Genomic DNA, 13,803 nt, shown 5'->3' on the forward strand with positions numbered 1-13,803 from the left:
AGGAAGGAAGGTAACAAGGGCAAGAAAGAAAGAAACTCAGCCACTGATGTGTCCAGTCCCTTCTCTTAGCCAAAGATCTCTCAGGGAAGAGTCCTACTCCTTGCACCTGTATTGATGGGCCCTGAGCCAAGGCCTGTAGTGCTCCTACTCAGACTCCCAGCCCTTCACAGCCCTGGCCTTTCTGGCTGGGGACTGAATCTCCTGGAGAGGGCAGAGTCATGTCTTCCCCACAGTAAAGTCCCGGGACCTTTCCTGCTCTTTGGTGGTGGCGGCTGCTGCTGCTGCTCTTCTGTCCCAGTCTCACAATCCTGGGCTGGGCTAAAGCCTCTGCTCCCGCGCTCCCCCCCACCCCCCTCGCTTCCTCCCAAGGAGTAAGATTCAAAAACACACAGCCTCTAGTCTTCCACCCTAGCACAGCCATGGCAGCACAGACCAGCAGGAAACCCAGAGTCAACAAAAGCCAGACTCAAGGCTTTAGGGAGATGTTAAAAACCAGATGGAGAGTGTAGTCAGGCAAGCAGGAGAGTGTGGGTTCCTTCATCTCCCTCTCTACCTTTCTTCCTCAGACCTAAACAACTCTGGCTTCTGCAACAAGAAAGGCATACCCACACTCTCCCTGGAAGATGCATCTTGTGTGCTTGGCTCAGTTTCCCCCTGGTTTCACCAACCCATGCCCGGCTCTCCCACTCCATTCCTAACCTGTTTTTCTAGGGACTACAACAAGGAGCCCAACCAGCTTGTTCCCTGTGGGTAGCAGAGGCTCCAGTGGATTGGGTGGGTGAAGGGGGGGGGAGATGGCTGGGAACCACCAGAAGGACACTGCTTTTGCCCACTTGTTCAAGGAGTCTTGTCTATTCTCAGGACTGCATACAGTAGAGGGCAACCTTGTTCCTTTTTGTGGGAGGGTTTATGAGGCCTTAATTTTTCCCATTCTCTGGTGAAATGTGAAGGGCTTCACATGAGTGATTCATATAAGACCTAGGACAGGTCTAGTGGAATTTGGGTGGTCAGAATGCTGCCAGCCATGAAACCCTCCAAGTCTGAGATCTGAGTCCTCTAGCCTGGAAATAAATGTTATCTTATAGTCGTTGATATCCCTCCCTGTTCTGGCTACTCTTGATTGGATTATATTCTCATCACATCCCTTCTCCCACTCCTGTTCTCTTAATCCAGGCCCACTGAGTTAGTGACTAGCCATCTTTTATGGCCTAGACTATCAGCAAGTTGGCCCTTGACCCTATTGTATCAAAATGTAGTGTAGATTCTAGTCTCTGGCCCAAGGCTAGCTTCATTAAAGGGAAAAGGCTAAACTCTTCATGTCTTTATATTAGTAAAGGCACACTGTTCTATTATTTTTAAAAAGAAAAGCACCAGCAACAGTTTCCGAACCTAAGCTGAACAGTTACTATGTACTAAGCACTTTATGTGAACGTGTTAATTTCCCCTTGAAATCTGTGAGCTAAATTATCACTGACTTTACCTCTCATGCATTATCCATCCAGCCTTCCATCCACTATTCATCTACCCATTATTCATCCATCATCCATCTATACTGTGACTAACAGGTTAAAGTAGTTTTCACAAGATCACACTGGTTGTAAGTTGGAGATCCCAACTTAGCTCCAGATAGTCTTTACAAGCCTACCATTTGGGGGAAAATACAGGTAACAAAGACTTTCATTTAAAGATGTCTTCCCATCCAGCAGAGGAATGTGAAGAGGCGCAGAAACAACACAGTTAACATGGCAATGTAATTATACTGATCAACAGTATGTTGCGTAAAGAACAAGAGGAGTAGTTGCAAGTTTATTTATTGAATTTATATCCCATGCACTTTACAATCAAGTCGGAAATGTTTTTGTTGTCTTAATAGCCCCCAAAGGAATACTTATTGGAAAATACTTTATGTGGTGCTAGGGATTGAACCCAAGGCCTTGAGCATGCTAAGCAGACTCTTTACCAGTGAGCTATATTTCTAGCCCTGGTAAACAGGTTTGACCAATATTAGGAGGTGAAATCCTCAGGACCAAGTTTCAGCTGTGGAGGAGGCTCCAGCGAGAAGGTGGAACTTCCATCTGTGAGACAGCCCTTGTCTCACAGGCTGGAGAAGGGAATAAGAGAGACCGAGGAGGAACACAAGTGCGAGGAATCACGGAGACTCAAGAGCTATTGGCGGGAAGGACTAGGGGAAAAAGTCTCCTAGAGTTGAGATGGTTAGAAGGGACCTCAGAATAATAGGAATGTCCCGTGAAGATTTTAAACAGCCTGCTGCCTCCCAGGCCTGGGACTCGTTCCTGTGACTTCCCTCCCCCACCTTGGTTCTTTCAAGAACAAAATAAAATAAAAAGAGCATATATAGTCCCTGGTATCATGCCATGCCTCCCTTTGCAAAAACTGGCTTTGTCTACTCAGGCTCTGCTGTACCCAGAAAGACCTTGAACAACCTGCACACCACCATGAAGGAAGGAAGGCACGGGCTGTTGCTACTGGCAATGGCACCCCATGTTTCCTCTAATAAACCTCTCGGCTTCTACCTTCCAGGTGGTTCCAACTTTCTTCCCCCAGAGTTTCCCAAGTGGATTTAAGACTGTCCAATCACCATCGTGTGTGTCAGTGATTCCTGTGTTGATGGAGAGACAGAAATGTGACAGACATTTGGACCGATAACAATAGGCCCAGGGCTTTAATAGTTGAGGGAAGAGACACATTTCCTCTTCTGCTGGTCTTGGACTGAGAAGGAGGAAAGCCTGGAGCTTTGTACCACTGGAGACACACTTGTGGGAGATAGGAGCCAGGGTAGCGTGGAGAGAGCAGTGCTGGAATTGGAGAGTTTCAATCTGATGACGTCCTCGGAGCTCATGGAAGTTTGATTGGGAAGAGATGTGATAGAGTTAAAGCCAGGATCTCTCATTTCTAGGGACCATGGCTTTTCTTAGATCTCTGAGCGGATCGTCCACTGTACCTACACCACCTCCAAAGTCATTAATTCAGACCTCCTACTCTGTACCTGCACTCTCTTCTTCTTTGTGGCTTTTTCAACTTCTTCCACTTCAGTGATTCTTTGATCTTATCAGGAACCAGTCACCCCTAGACTAACATATGATTTTCCAAGCCAATATTAAGTCCTTCTCTTCTTTTACTGTCTTTCTTTTTATTTACTTATTTATTTTATTTTTTTAAATTTTTATTGTCAAACTGATGTACAGAGAGGTCACAGTTTCATATGTTAGGCATTGGATACATTTCTTGTACTGTTTGTTACCTCCTCCCTCAATCCCCCCTCCCTCCTTTTATTGTCTTTCATAGTATCACATATTAACCTTGATATAATATATACTCTCTGTTTCTTTTCTTTGGGGTTAGAAAATTTGGCAGGAAAAAAAGAAAACTTGGCAGAGTTTTATTAAGTAAGCAGGCAAAGAGACAACCAGACAAACAGACAAGCAGAAAGCACAAAACAGAGACATACTGTTTCTGTCTTTTCAGTAAATGCCATCCTTATAGGTACTCACTTTTCTGCTGGCATTCAAGCTAAAGACTGTGGGCAGAAATCTCACATTAGGACAAAAAGATCCCATTGTGAATCTACAAATTCCAATCTTAAATGAGCCTTTAAAACTGACCAGCAATCTGGTCATGTTTTGTTAGGCAACATTGATGCTTTCTTCCTTGAAAATTACTGGCTCAGCTGATGTGCCAATGGCTCTAATTCTAGCTACTCCGGAGCCTGAGATCTGAGGATTATGCTTTGAAGCCAGCCAAAGCTGGAGAAGTCCATGAAATTCTTATCTCCAATTGAGCACCAAGAAAGCTGGGAGGGGAGTTGTATGGCTCAACTGACAGAGCACTAGCCTTGAGCACAAAAGCTCAGAGACTGCATCTAAACCCTGAGTTCAAGCCCCAGGAATGGCATGAACTTGGCACTTCTTTTTAGTCTTTCAAACTTTCCCTATTTTTGTTTTTTCCCTTTAGCATCCTTCCTTTTTAATTTTTTTAGGTTTTTAAATTTAATTTTAATTAAGTTAATTAATTAATTTTAGCATCCTTCTTGACTCAAGAATATCTCAGTAGTTTTATTCTGGAGGAAATAATTTTCAGGTGTCAGGTAGCACTTTCATAAACATTTATTTACTCTATTTTATAAATTATGCTTTACAGATATTGTGATCTAAATAAAATTATTAATGCTCTTTTGAATAAGTAGAAATGTTGTCTTTGAATTAATTTTGTCTGACATACAAGCCTATCCTTCTTTAGTGGTTTTCTTACCTACAGTAAGAATAATTCTGAGTAATACAAACAGAGTAGGAGAAATTTTACTTTCCATTCTCCTATTTTATTTTTTAAAAAGCTAATTAGGATCACTAGCTTATCAAAAATTCTACTCTAGAACTGAATATTAGTGGCTCCTGCCTGTAATCCTAGCTATTCAGGAGGTCAAGATCTGAAGATCACCACCCAAAGCCAACCTGGACAGAAAAGCCTGTAAGACCCTTCTCTTCGACTACCTACCAAAAAGACAGCAGGGAGGCTATGTTTCAAGTAGTAAAGCATTAGCCTTGAAAAAGCTAAGGGACATTGCCCTAGCCCCTAGTTCAAGCCCTGGTACCAACACACACACACACACACACACACACACACACACACACACACTTCTACTCTAAAAGATCTTAATGAAGTTTGCTGTGTCATGTATAGTCATTTTTTCTTTGTTCCGCCACCCCTTCTTGTGGGGGTATTTTTCCACATCTCATGGCTTATAAATAATTGTCAAATTAACTGTTAAAATTAACTATGTTTATGACATTATCCAAAACTTACATTTTTATCCCTTCAGAAGTTTTGATCCCAGCTTCCCTCTTTAAAGAAAGCACTATCTTGTGACATTAGATTGCTTTTTCTTTCTTAAAAGTAATTAGCCAATAATTTTAAAAAATCAAGTGTTTTTTTTTTGTTTATATGTATGTATATGTATAGGTCCTGGGGCTTGAATTCAGGGCCTGGGCACTGTTTCTGAGCTTCTTTTGCTCAAGGCTAGGCCTATACAACTTGAGCCATAGGTCTACTTCAGTGACTTTCCTGTTTGGGCTAGCTTTGAATCACAATCCTCAAATCTCATTTGTGGTTAGAATTACAGGTGTGAGCGACTGATGACCAATTAAATGCACTTTTTTTTTTTTTTTTTGGCTCAGTCGTGAGGCTTGAACTTGGCCTGGGACCTGTCTTTTCAGCTCAAAACTAGCACTCTACCACATTAAGCCACAGTAGCACTTCTGGTGGTTAATTGGAGATAAAGAGTCTCATGGACTTTCCTGCCTGGACTGCCTTTGAACTGTGATCCTCAGATCTCAGCCTCCTGAGTAGCTAGGGTTATAGGCGTGAGCCACTCGTGCTAGCTATAGGCACTTTTTTTTTTAAACAAGAGAAAAGAGGTAAAAATTCTCATTGAGCTAGGTGCCAGTGGCTATACCTGTAATCTTAGCTACTCAGGAGGCTGAGATCTGAGGATCATAGTTCGAAGCAGGCCTAGGCAGGAAAGTTTGTGAGACTCTTATCTCCAATTAATCACCAGAAAACTGGAGGTGGTCCCATGGCTCAAAATAGTAGAGTGCCAGACTCGAGTAAAAGAGCTCAGGGACAGTGCCCAGGCCATGAGTTCAAGCCCTGCAACTGACAAAAAAAAAAAAAAAAAAAAAAAAGCTCTCATGGAATCAGCCATTGATATTGCCACATTTGACTCAAGAATTTTTTTTTTCTACTTCAAAGGACTGTCCTAAAAAAAGAAAGTTATACTTTGTATCGCATCAGCATATTTGAAAACAAAAGATCTGTTTTAGGGAGGTGAATATTTTCTTGATTCCTTTGTTCCCTGAGTTACCCAGTGAGTTTTGTGTATAAGAATTTTCAGAGGCCTGCCTCTAGGGGCTTATGACTAAAATCCTAGCTATTCAGGAGGCTGAGATCTGAGGTTCACAATTGAAAGCTAGTCTGGGCAGGAAAGCTCATGAGTCTCTTAGCTCCAATTAAAACGCGGGAAGCAGAGGTGTGTGACTCAAGTTGTAGAGTGAATAAAAAAGCTGAGGGATAGAGCCCAGGCTCAGAGTTCAAGCTCTAGTACTGGCACCAAGAAAGAAAGAAAAGAATGTCCAAAGATTGTTTTTAGAGTATTGTGGGTTCACAGAAACATTGAGAGGAAGTACAGAGATTTCCCCTAAGGCTTACTCCATGCAGGGCCTCCTTTATCATCAACATCCAGCCCAGAGTGCTACAGTTGCTACGATCAATGAACTCATCACCCAGTGTCCCTGGTTCACCTAGGATTCACTCCTCTAGTACATTACACAGATTTTGGGACATTTATAACAACATATATCTTCCATTATAGTATTATAGTTTCACTGTTCTAAAAGTCCTATGCTCTGCTGTCCAAACCAGCACAGCTTTTGAGACAAAGCTTCAAGTACCCAGAAACTTTATTATTTCTTCATTTTTTCAAAACCAGGGTGGACATTTTCACTTTGAGACAGCTAGTCTTGTGAATTTTTTTTTACTGTCGCATAGGGCTGTCCTAAACAAGGAAGATATAGTTAGTATCTTGTCAGTATATTTGGAAACAAAATATCTGTCCTAGTGTTGGAAATCATTTATTATTGTTGTTATTATTTGTGGTTCTGGGGATAGAGCCAGAGCCTTATGCGTGGTAGGCAAATGTTCTACCACTGGGCTGCTTCCCCTACTCCTTCATCATTTATTAACCTTAGAAATGTATTGGTAAAATATGTTGACTTCCCAACTCATATAGCAAGGCTATTGTTTTTCAATTAATTGCACAAAACCTCTTCAGCCCTCTGCAATGTATAGCTTAACCCATAAATCTCTCATACTGTTTTGGGTAGTGAACACTTCCCTTTCTCTTCTTGCATCTTGGATAATCTTGCTCACTGTGAAATTTACGTGCTAATGTTAGTAGGTTCTATGGCTTTTCATTTCCTTCACATCTTTCATTTCCCCTTTTACATAAGTAAACACTCAAAAGAGCATTTACAATATCTTCTAAATGTTTATCTTGAGTAAAAAAATCTTTAGAACCCTAGGACATGCGCACCGAGTGGGAGACCTTCCCTCCGTGGTAGAGAAGGCCTGAGGCCCAAAGTGCTGGTAAGATGAGTAGGAGCCAAAAGCCTTAGTGACTCCTGCCATTCTCTACCTGCCAAAGACTCCAGCTTTCAGAGCTGGATAAGAGACCAGAAGTCCCCTAATTTAGAGTGAGGGGCTCTGAGCTACACTCTTTACCTAACACATGCCCATCTGTTGTAAAGTATAAATGTCTACCTTGTTGGGAGGTGGTGGGAGGAAAGAGTGAGCGAGAGGAAGGGGAAGGAATGGAGGGAGAAAGGGAAAGAAAAAGAAAAGGAAAGGGAAGGGAAAGGAAGGGGGAAAGCCTGGTGCTTGTGGCTCACACCTGCAGTCCTAAACCACTCAAGAGTCTGAGATCTGAGGACTGAGTTTCAGTGCCAGCTTGGCCTGACAAATCTGTAAGACTCTTTTAGTTGGGGTCACCCCAACTCAGCCTGCACTTTAATCATTCATTCACATTTTGCCTTGTGAAACTAAAAGAAAAAAGGGTCTGGGAATGATGACTGGCATAGGACTGGAAGAAGCTAAATAAATTCAGGCACCTAACACTCTGATTTTACACAATGAAAGGGTTAGGGAAACTCATATCTTAAGGAAAAGGCTGACATTAGTCCCGAGGGGTAAAAGAAACCAAAGGCAGCCAGGCTCCAGTGACTCATGCCTGTCATCCTAGCTTCTCAGGGGGCTGAGATCTGAGAATCTCGGTTCCAAGCCATCCCAGACAAGAAAGTCTGTGAGACTCTCATCTCCAATCCACTACTCAGCTAAAGCCAGAAGTGGTGCTGTAGCGCAAGTGGTAGAGCACTGGCCTTGAACACAAAGAGGCTCAGGCCAAGAGTTCAAGCCCCAGAACCAGCACAAAAAAAGAAAGAAAGAAGCTAAAGACATCACCCACATGTAGTTAGTACCCAACTTGTAGAACTGCAGACCAGGAGAAAGTAAAAAAAAAATCTGCTTCCCCTTTTGGAAATGAAGTTAGTGCTCTGGTTTGTAGTGAGTCATCATGTGGCCGGGTGGTTATTCCACCTCCCTTTGGCCAGGGAGAAAGAGGCCCATCTCTTCTTCGAGGCTATTTTGACACTTCTTTGTTCAATGGATTTTACCTTTGATGGAATTCTGTTCTCTTAGCATTTTCCAGAAGTGTTCATGGCATCTCTCATATCTGCCGTTACTTTAGTGGAGTTGTCCCCATTTCTACCTCCTGATATTCATGTGAGAGGAAGAAATAATGTTATGTTAGGCAAATAGAAAGACATGAGAGGATGGGGAAGGGGGCTGTCTTCCAGCCTTCATTCTGACCCCAGTGGGCTCACAGTCTGGGCCAATAATTCAGTTGCCTTTCAGAGCCCACCACTGTGTCAAGATTAAGCTAAGAAGGGCAAAGTGGATCAAATATACCGGCTCATGACTCCCCCCACCCCCAGTCTGGGCAGCCTCCAAACGGTGGCCAAACCATTTGGCCCACCCTATTAAGCAATACCTCAAACCTGGCGGCTTCTAAACTCTCCACCCGCCTGCCTCACCCTTGAAGTGCATGATCTCTGTTTAAGCAATTGTCTCTCACTCAATGGCTCACCCCATGCTTGAACATATACTTTTGCTTTCCTAATAAACCACTTGTTCCTGTCTTCCTGCTCTTCCTGGTTCTTTTGCTGTACCTGGAGCAGCATCCTAATTTTAGGCATTTGACCCAAGAACCAAGGAATATCTGGGCCACTCCATCCACTGGGACCAGTACTATGTATCAGCCCACCATCTTGAGATAAAAGCTATAGTTTCTCTTGAGTGCATATGCAGGATTATGTATAATGACATTTATTTGGTTTATTTAACTTATGTCAAATATGAACATGTAAAATTGTATGTCTTGGTTCACCACTTAAAAATTTGTGATACAAAACATATTCTGTTGGTGGTAGGGGGAGAATACTTGTCACAATTATAAATTACTAGATGGCAAGATAAATGTATATAAAAAAGGGAAGATGTCTTACATGCTAATTTTTTCTAATAATAAACATATGTAAACACCATTTCCAAGATAGAAATAAATGAATATTATTTTTAAAATGAAGCTGGGCACTGGTGGCTTACTCCTATAATCCTGGCTACTCAAGAGGCTGAGACCTGGAAGACTGAGGTTCAAAACCAACCCAGATAGAAAAGTCTGTGATCTCCAACTAACCAACAAAACACCAAACTGGAGGTGTGGCTCAAGTAGATTGGTAGAGCACCAGTCACGGGCAAGGAAGCCAAGTGTAAAGTGTGAGGAACTGAGTTTGGAACTTTAACCATATTAGTCTGTTAAAATGCAAACAAATTCTAAAGAAAAAAAAGAAAATATAATCGAACAAGAATATAGTACTACTGTAAATATTCTGGTACTTTGTCTTTAAATGCAACCTCTACTCCCTCTTCTATGGGTATTTTCATTATCATGAAATGACTACAGTATTTGAAATTCTCACTGAATATAGAAAAAAATATAAAGTATTTCCTAGCTTATAGAGTCACTGGTTTTATTTGATAATATTCTGACAACCAATGAAGACAAATCAGCCACGATTGTCTTGTGTATGCTGTAGTAATCACCCTGACATCAGAAAGCAAAACAAGAGCCTGGGATATGATCCGTACCTGTAATCCCAGCATTTAGGAGGTTAAAGTAGGAGTAATTTGCTATAGCAATTCAATTCTGAGGTCAGTTACATATTGAGAACTTGTCTCAGAGCAACAAAACAAACATCCAAACAAGAAAAGTGAGCCTGTGTGGTGCTTTGAGCCTGTATTTCCAGCTATGTGGAAGGCATAGTTAGGAAGTTCATAGTCTAACACCAGTCTTGGGCAAAAACTGAAAAGTATCAAAAATGTAAAAAAGGCTGGGGCATGGCTCAAGTGGTAGAGTGCTCTAATTTCTGAATTTAACCCTAGAACTGCCCCAAACAAAACACAATCCACAGAAAATATTGCTAATTAATTAATTAATTGTGTGGGTACTGAGGCTTGAACTCAGGGACTGGGTGCTGTCCTTAGGGTTTTTTGCTCAAGGCAAGCATTCTACCACTTAAGCCTGACCTCCACTTCTGGCTTTTTGCTAGTTGGAGATAAGTTTCAAGGACTTTCCTGCATGGGCTGACTTTGAACTAGGGTTCTCAGATCTCAGCATCCTAAGTAGCTAAGATTACAGGTGTGAGCCACCAGTGCCCTGACACTTAAGTACTTTTTTGAGCTGGGCAAGTATGTTTGGTCAAGTCCTCTAGCAATTTCTAGTCCTTGGACTGTGGGGTGAAGCCCACCCTGACAGATACATCTTACATTCTTTCAATCTCAGGAAGGTTTTCAAGATTTTTACCATTTCTAAGAAGACAGATTTAGCTAGCCCCTTCGAGATCTCTTAATCTCATTAACTGAACTTTGAAAAAGGAGGTGAAATAGGAGGGGACCTTATCTGCTTTTACCGTTTACTTCTTGGTTTTAACATCTGAGTCTGGCCCTTTGGATATTTGTTGAAAATAATACTATTCCCATATTTGCTTTAGGATGACCATACTCAAAAAATGTAACCAACAGAAACCTAAATAAACCCTCTAGTTCTAGCTTTCGGTTGATTTTGCAATGACACAGCTAAGCAATCTATTATTGGTTTCCTACTAGCCTCGCTTTAGATGATGCCCCTGACTGAAACCTCCTAACAGATTAAATCTGTTCTTCTGTGAAAAATTGCATCTTACCACCTGTCCCTGACAATTACAATTCATTCTCTTCCCCTGCTCTCCTGAGAAAGATGCCCTTTGTATGCTTTTTGTAGCTTAATGATTAACTGCAGGAATAACTAAAAAGATGGGTGTCATCGACTTCCTAATCAGCTGACAACAGCCATAATATCCAGTGACCTACAGCTAGCAGCAGCCCTGTGGGTCAACATTGGTAACTACCCTCCAGTTTGTAACTGCCCACCCAGACAGGTGTGCCCTTGACAGCCCCTCCTCCGCCCCATCTGATTGGCCTTCGAAGGCTTCCTTTAAAGCTTTGTGCCTGTAGCCCCAGACAAGATGGTCTTTGGTAGTTACCTTCATCTTAGGCTTGCTAGCTTTCTAAATAGAACTTGTTCTTTGCTCCAATAACTTGTCCTCACGATTAGCCTTTTCAAATAGGGAACAATAATCTTAGGGACGTACTTCCAGAAAGATAATAAAAAAAAAAATTCCCTGTATCCTGCTGGTGTTACTAGAAATTGAGAGCAGTTAAACCTTGTGTTCTGGCAAGACAAGAATTTAGGCAAGATATAAACATAGTGAAGGTGATAAGAAAGTTTATTAGAAGAGAAATATGATAGTGAAAGAGGACACGTGGTATAGAGATGTTTTCTAAAGACAATACTTCAGCTAATCTTAGCTATCTTGCTTTGTCTTCCTGGGTACAGGGCTTGGCTTTAGGTTACATAGGAAGAATTGGAGTCTTTCAAAGATGCCTTTCTGCTTGGTGGGTCTCCTAACCCTTTTTAAAAATTGGGGGCTGGGAATGTGGCTTAGTGGTAGAGTGCTTGCCTAGCATGCATGAAGCCCTGGGTTTGACTCCTCAGTACCACATAAACAGGAAAAGCCAGAAGTGGCGCTGTGGCTCAAGTGACAGAGTGCTAGCCTTGAGCAAAAAGAAGCCAGGGACAGTGCTCAGGCCCTGAGGCCAAGCCCCAGGACTGGCAAAAAAAAAAAAAAAAATTGATTGTCCATTATGGGGTGAAGGTTACTTGGAGCTTTTTCATCAATTGGGTTTCTTGTGGCAGGACAGATCCTGAACAAATTAGTGGGCTAACATTGTGACCCTACTGTTCTGTGCTACTGACCCATATCTTAGTGACATTGATTTTGCAAGAGTGTGTAAAACAGGAAAAGATTGTGCAAAACAAGAGGAGGTTGTTTACATTTAGCCCATCAAGTCCACACCCCCACTTGTCTAGCATCCCCCCCTCAGAGTGACATGCTTCTGGGCCCCAATGCCTGTACTGTTTAATATTAATCTGTGTCCTTTTTATGTATTTACTTATTTATTGTTATTATAAAAGTGGTTACAGAGGGGCTACAGTTACAGGAGTCAGGTAATGAGTACAGTTCTTTTTGGACACTGTCACCTCTTTTCCCTCTCTCTCCTAGTTTTTTCCTCCCATCCCCACCCACAAGTTGAATAGTTGCTTTTAAAAGTAGTGTCTAGTGAGTACCACTGCTGCATTTGTTCACCCATCATCCCTCCATTACTATGCTCAAAGTATCCTTAACCAGGAATTGGCTGCCTAAGGTGGAGTCTCCTTTCCCTTTTGGGTCCTTGCTTCCTCTCTCACTAACACAATGCAAAATAGCACACCCACTTTAGAAAGAATTCCAATAAATTCCCCCAAAGCATAGAAACATAATTCCCAGCAATTCCAGTTCAAGGCATATAACAGCCCCCAATCGAAAATATGTTTGTACCAAAACTTGCATGTAAATCTTCATAGCACTTCTATTCATCGTAGCCCAAAGTAAGAACAACCAAATATCTACTAGCTGATCTGCAGACAAATAAAATGTGGTTATATCCACATAATGAAGTATTATTCCACCATGAAAATGGGCAAAATATTAACACATGCTACAAGGTGGATGAGCCTTAACAATGTCATCACTGAAGAAAGCCAGAAGCGAAAGGCTCCATATTCTATTATTTTATTTCTATATGGATGTAGAATGTCCCAAATAGGCAAATTCATGTAGATAAAAAGTGAATTTCTGGTTGCCAGTGAGCATGGGGAGGCGCAATGGGAAGTAAGTGTTAATGAGACCAGGCTTTTGTTTTTTGTTTTTTTGTTTTTAGTCCTGGGGCTTGAACTTGGGGCCTGAGCTCTTTTTACTCAAGGTAGCCCTCTACCACTTTGAGCCACAGTGCAGCTTCTGTGACTAGGGTTTCTTTTCCTTCTTTCTTTCCTTTTGTGTGTGTGTGTGTGTGTGTGTGTGTGTGTGTGTGTGTGTGTGTGTGTTTGAACTCAGCACCTTGAAGGTGTTAGGTCATGCTTTCAGCCCTAGAGCTTCTTTTGGTGGTGATGTTATGGTTACAAAACTTGGTGAATTATACTAAAATCCATTAAGATTGGAGTACCAGGGCTGGGAATACGCCCTAATGGCAAGAGTGCTTGTCTCATATACATGAAGCTCTGGGTTCGATTCCCCAGCACCACATATATAGAAAGTGGCCAGAAGTGGTGCTGTGACTCAAGTGGCAGAGTGCTGGCCTTGAGCAAAAAGAAGCCAGGGACAGTGCTCAGGCCCTGAGTCCAAGGCCCAGGACTGGCAAAAAAAAAAAAAAAAAAAAAAAAGATTGGAGTACCACCCAAAATAGAAATAACTCACAGATTTTCTTTAAGTTTTTGAATTGGCATAATGATATATGTACAACATGATTTTGATATATGATATATATATATATATATATAGTGGGATAGTAAACATAACAAATTTGTATATTACCTCACATACACATTTACCTCTTATTTATTTTTATTTTTTTACAATACTGGGGTTTGAACTCAAAGTTTCATACTTGCTTGGCCTGCTTGCTTTGGTCACATTCTACCACTTGAGCACACCTCCAGCCCTGCATTTTGCTGGTTATTTTGGAGCTGGAGTCTAGCAGACT

This window comes from Perognathus longimembris, chromosome 1 (genome assembly GCF_023159225.1).
Source record: "Perognathus longimembris pacificus isolate PPM17 chromosome 1, ASM2315922v1, whole genome shotgun sequence".
Lineage (NCBI taxonomy): Eukaryota > Metazoa > Chordata > Mammalia > Rodentia > Heteromyidae > Perognathus > Perognathus longimembris.